At 32.8% G+C, this 6,000-nt stretch overlaps 1 pseudogene; it reads right to left on the bottom strand.

Annotated features, from left to right (window-relative positions):
• Window positions 1-1,368: 1,368 nt before the first annotated feature.
• Window positions 1,369-4,302, bottom strand: LOC129315839 (probable RNA 3'-terminal phosphate cyclase-like protein; annotated as a pseudogene).
• Window positions 4,303-6,000: the final 1,698 nt, after the last annotated feature.

Raw genomic sequence — 6,000 nt, 5'->3', positions numbered from 1 at the left:
AGTAAGCCTCTTAGATATCCTGTACTTTTGTCCATTGTCAAAGCCATCTCTTAATAACTTCCTTACTTTCTTTTTTGAAGTTTACAGAGAAAACCATTTGTATTTATGCTGATTGCTTTTAGAATAATCAAAACTTGATATATAGATGGAAGATGAATTGATGGTTGATGTCAAAAAACAGATACAAGATAGCAAAGATGGTCGCTTGCTACCAACATGCTGTATGTATACAAGGTGCCCTATAAGATCCGTCGTTTAAATGAAGAGGCTCATACTCTAAAAACTTATTGCAATTGGCCCTTTTGCATTATGGTGATCCAAGGTTGCAAGATATGCAGAACACAAACAAATTTTGTTCAAAGCATTTACACAAAGAGCCAAGTCAAGCTTGGATGAATTAGTTGGCTTTGTTAAAATTTCAGAGCCAAAAGTTCGTGCATCCTACTCCGAGAACATCAAACTCAGTGAAGAAGAACTTGTGAAACCGATATCAGGGGATGTTAGTTTCATCATTGAGCTCTTCATGAGGTTCTATAATTTTGCTAATGAGATTCATAGTGACACTAAACTATCACAACCATGGTTGATTGCTGCTATAGGGTATGATTTAGTTTCACTTGAGAATCAACTTCCTTTCTTTGTTATTGAAGAGCTATTCGATATTGCCTTTCCAATTGGCCATCGTGGTGACCTACCTCCATTTTTTGAGCTCTCATGTGATTTCTTTCAGTGTTTTAACACAAACTTTAGAGCCTGATACAGATGTCAAGATAGAGCACTTTACAGATCTTGTTAGACTATTTTCCTTGCCAACAAAAGTGCCCAGGAGGAATACACTCTCTATCAAAACATTTGACTCATTCTAGTAATTGACTTAAGTTAGCCTGCTTTATTTCAAGTGGTTCTTGAAGATCCGGAACAATTGAACCATTTTGACTCCCCTTTTTTAATATATATATATATATATTATTTAATTATCATGTCACTAGTTTAACCAAGTAAATCATAAGAACCATTTAAAAACATTGCTTAGGATAGAATTGTAAATCATTTAAATCCATTTAAAAAATATATAAAAAAATCTAAACTCAAGTATTGATTTGGATGGAGAGAACAGGTGGAAAAAAATGAGAGAAAAAATAAGGACGAGAGAAAACTAGGGAGAAATTTCCAAAAATAATAATTTTTTACTATTTTAGGAGCTTTCCTCCTAGTTTTCCTTTATCTCTATTTTTTTTCCACCAAGGGTAAATGTCAACTTCATAATTTTTTCTAACCAAGAAAATTTTCTCATCACTTTCTGATGAATACAACTAAAGAGGGTGGCCAAGAAAAAATCATCAATAGAAGATATTTTGATCAATCGGATTGTTGACATATTGCAGCCAAAAAATGTGAATTACCAATAGAAAAAGGAACTACAGTAAGTTGGTCAAAAATGCTCTAGCATGAGTCCTAGGAGCTTTTAGAAAACAAAAATTGGCACGTTATATTAATGCATAGAATAGACTCATCACCTTCAAGACAGCTTCCTTGAAAGGTTCTTCAAGCCAGAACCGATACATTTAAGAATTACTGCGTGTGTCTTTGGATCTGGCTTTATGACGAACTTCAAATCCAAAAACTCCCTTATGTTTGTCAGTGTTTCTATCCCATGCTGTGATAGCTGTCCAACACGAATCGTGGAAACATCTTGGGGGCATAGCGCGCAGAGAAGAAATAGCAAGCCCTGCATGCCAAAGAACAATATTACAGAAAGAAAGAGATTAGTCCGAGCAAATGGAACAAGAAAATAAAATGAGAGTGGAACCTTGTATACTTTTTCCAGCATCAAGGATAAGCAATTATCTAGGAGCTAGGCTTACTTTGGCTAAACATGAATTAAACTACAGAAACAAGACTGCTTAAAGCAATAACAAGAAGCAGCCATATTCCATTCAGTGAGATTGGCTACAAAGATCTCACAATGTCATTGAACTCTATTAACAACTAACCATTCAAATGTTTCATTCCTCAGAACTTCTTAAAGCAAAGGAAAATAAAAAAGATTGGCCATCGAGAGTGAAAAGGGCCAGTTTAATTAAGAAATAAGACCTAATGCGGTGAATCCACTACTCCGCCCTGCTGGATCTCCTTGAGTAATGCATAAGCAGTTTGCTGACCAATGTCTTCTCACGGTATCAGTTCTTTCTTCTCATCATCTGTGAAGTCGGAAGTTTCTTCAGCATGATCACGAGAAACAGAAGTGTCAACAGAAATGAAGCAACCAGAAGTAGTTTCCGCAACAAGTGAAATGCCATATCCAGGTGACCTATGTTATTAAGAGGAGATCACCCAACAAAGACAAGGTTATGCAATCAAACTTGGGATTCCCCAAATGCCTAACAAATATATAAACAAATTGTAAAATTAAAGTATATACTGAATCAAAGAAATCATACTTTCCAGCCTGTGAACCAGCTTTGTGATCTGTAAAGATGCGGACATCTGGGAGCAGACGATTGTAAGATTCCGCAGGCAGCATGAATCATGCTATTTTCAAACTGAGAAGACACTCTGGCGGAAAATGTAACTCCTCTAATCCTCTTAACCATGCCCTCATCAGTCCAGGAAACTGCCTGCTAGGAAGAACATGTAAGATCACAAATAAAACTTAATAAATTTATAAGATCATATAATCATAAATCATTTAAATTAGCAATGAATTCAGATAATCACAGTTAGACTCTGAACAATAGGGACAGGCAGAACAACTTCCCCACCACCCTCTGAAGGAACTCCACAAGACTCTATTTTAAGATCCAATCGTTCAGCAGGGACTCCAAAGCGTTTCAGTATGTGCAAAGTCGTAGAACGGAAGGAATTAACTGGTGGATCCTTAGAATCATTTGTAATTCCTGATAACATAATATTGAACAGTTGTAACTAACAGATCATCTGGCTATCCCATTATTGTTGCTTTGACTCTTGTACATCACTTAGTTCATATATTTATTTATTTATTTTAAATCTAGTTAACATTCATCCCCGTAATTTAGAGGATACCAATTCATAGTACAAACATAACAGCATATCGTGCAACCATCATCAAGAGCCAGAGGAACTGAAATTAATAGCTACTTTCTATAACTACACCAGTCCACAATTAGGCACTCATAGGGCATAATTTCAAAAGATTACTGTATACAAATATATATCAAATTACCTTACTTATATAATGAATTAGCATCAACTGGCACTCAATAACCGAAAAGTTTACCAATCAAAGTAACAAACATAATTTCCTCAGCTATTCTACAACCTCATGATAACTTCAGAAGAACTATGTATGATCACTCATCAGAGATAATATCACAAGATTACTATGGGGGGAAATTAATTGGCCCAATTTATCTCCAATGAATTTAACATCAAATGGCACTCAATTGCCAAAAGTTTACCAATCTAAGTTATGCATATGCTCCACTATTTCTCATCGGTTTGGGTCATTATATAGTCATTCAGTGAAATGCATCATGTTTAAGAAGGCACAAGAAATTACCTTTGAGTCTAATCTCGAGGGACTTCTTTCCGAATAAAGCAAGAATTAACAGTGGCGCCAAGAAGTAACCAATGGAACGACTAACACCACAGTCATGCGCAAGATTCTTCCCACCCATAATAACTCCAGGCTTGTACTTCAATTTAGTAGCTATCCATAAATAAAACCCAATTCAGACTCCACATGATCAATTTCCAGAATTTAAAAAAAAAATCTTACAAGAAAACAGGAAAGCTGAAGTTACCAGGTTCACTGATTTCGACATAGCAACCATCGCAGATTTTCCCTAGCAAACGAAGAAAAGAGACCTCGTGTTTCTGAAGACCTGGGAAAGGCTCGTCTGCGCGAATATCCCCGATAATAACTGCAGTGCCTGAGAGGGTGGCAAGAACTAATCGTTGCCTGAAGCTCTGACATCCCTTCAACCTCTTGTAATCCGTCTTCCCCATTCTCTATTCCACACTCTCTACAATTGCAAGCTCGAGTGTTGAAGTTGGGAGTAAATGGTAAAATTCTCGTTTATGTGCGTCACAGATTCGATTAGGACTAAATGCCAAAACTTTTTTCAATTCAATGCCAATTCATTGAGAACTATGAAGATTTTGAAAACTAATGGTGGAAGCACTGGTTCCTTCCCTCTAGCCCTCTCACCAATTTCTCTTGGACTGACGCAAGCAACGAGCAGTTGTAAACTGTGATGAGGCGAAGAACGGTTTAGCTCTCCGTACGACTGCGAGCTTCCTCTGCTAAACAACGCAGTGGCCGTGTAATCCGGCCCGACAGCATCGGGATGACCCGACAACTAGATCCAAGTATATTATGTATTTGTATTAATTATATTAATATTATATGAATGTTTTTTTTTTTAATTGCTCTAACATGTTCTTCTATTGAGAAGCAGGTCGGCAAACAACTCTTACAATGGATTCAAACAGTAATTTGTTATCTTATGAAACACTAATCTTTTTGTTAGATCCAACTCTTTTTGACACATGTATATATATTATACAAGAGTACAAAAAAATATTGCATAGGTCCAATGCAACATGTTATTCATATTCCATTAAATAAAAATATGCAATTCAAATGATTATAAATGTAAATTGATTATGTTGTTGATAATAATGAAGAGAAAATGCAAGAAATTAAGAAGATATTCTATTTCAAAAATAAAGTCATTAAAAATAATAATACATAAGACTTTATTTAATTGAATTAGTGTATTTTTATTGAATGGAGTATGGATGACGTAGTGTATTAAATTCATGCAAGAATTTCTTATAAGAGAAAATATAATTTTAGTTACTAATTTAAATATGTAAAGAATAAAATTATATTTAAGTTTAATTTAAGATAAAATTTTTTGAAATTTCAGTAAAAAAGCAAAGGTTATTTTTATTAAAAAAGTTAATTAATTTTATACTGATATTACAAAATTTTACGATTTTTCTTTCCTGAATGTAATTTAACACTGAAATTTGGAAATTTGACATTAATATTCCAATATGTCAAAATTTGACAATAATATTTCAAAGTTGTTTATTTATCAAATTCTGAAATATCAAATAACAAACGATTTGTCGAGCTTTGATGTTTCAGTATCAAATTTTGACCCCAAAAAAAAGGCAGTGTCAAATTTTAAAATATTAATACCAAATTTTGAAATAACAAGATCAAATTACTAAATGATTTATTCCATTATTAAAATTTTAGAATCTTTTGGTCTCAAACTAAACAAAAATGCCATCCCCTTTTTTTAGCAAAAAAAAGAGTCATCCCCTTTTAAATTTATTTTTTAATTGGAAAATGATACCATCATTCACAAAGGAATTTACTAGGAAGAATATATACAACATAAAGAGAAAACCCTTTTAAATTTCTACACAGCTATCATTCTAAATTTAGGAAAGATATTCAACCAATCTTTTTAACAACTTATGAGAATTTTATGACTTAACTTCCAAACTCTTTTAGTTAAAAAACAAAAATTCACAGAGCTTGCATGACAATATTAAAGATGAATGTATGCTTATGTAAAATAAAATAAAATTTGCAATAACTATATAAGATGAAAAGTTGTCATGGCATTTATTAAAAAAAATTAAGTTATATTTTTATCCTTAAACTTTTCACAAAACACCAGGATCATTTTAAAGTTATAGTGATACAATATTGTTCCATTAAGTATTAAAAGATATGCAATGTCGACATATGAAAGAAATTTTAATTTAAGAATAATTAGTATGTGTCCCATGCTCTGCACAGATATCAAATGAATTGATAAAATATTATATTTTATAGCTTATAAATATCATCATTTATTAAAAAACCATAAATAAATAAACATTTAAAAATTAATTTTAGTGTGAAGGGAAAAATAAAATATACCATATTTAAGTGGTTTATTACTTGGCATAACCCTAATTAAAAGATCATTAACACAATTGTTTTTTTAGAAA

The sequence above is a fragment of the Prosopis cineraria genome, unplaced genomic scaffold (assembly GCF_029017545.1).
Source record: "Prosopis cineraria cultivar Desert tree isolate PC_DT_omini unplaced genomic scaffold, ASM2901754v1 PC7, whole genome shotgun sequence".
Taxonomy (NCBI): Eukaryota; Viridiplantae; Streptophyta; class Magnoliopsida; order Fabales; family Fabaceae; genus Prosopis; species Prosopis cineraria.
This window is presented reverse-complemented; position numbering and strand designations above follow the sequence as displayed.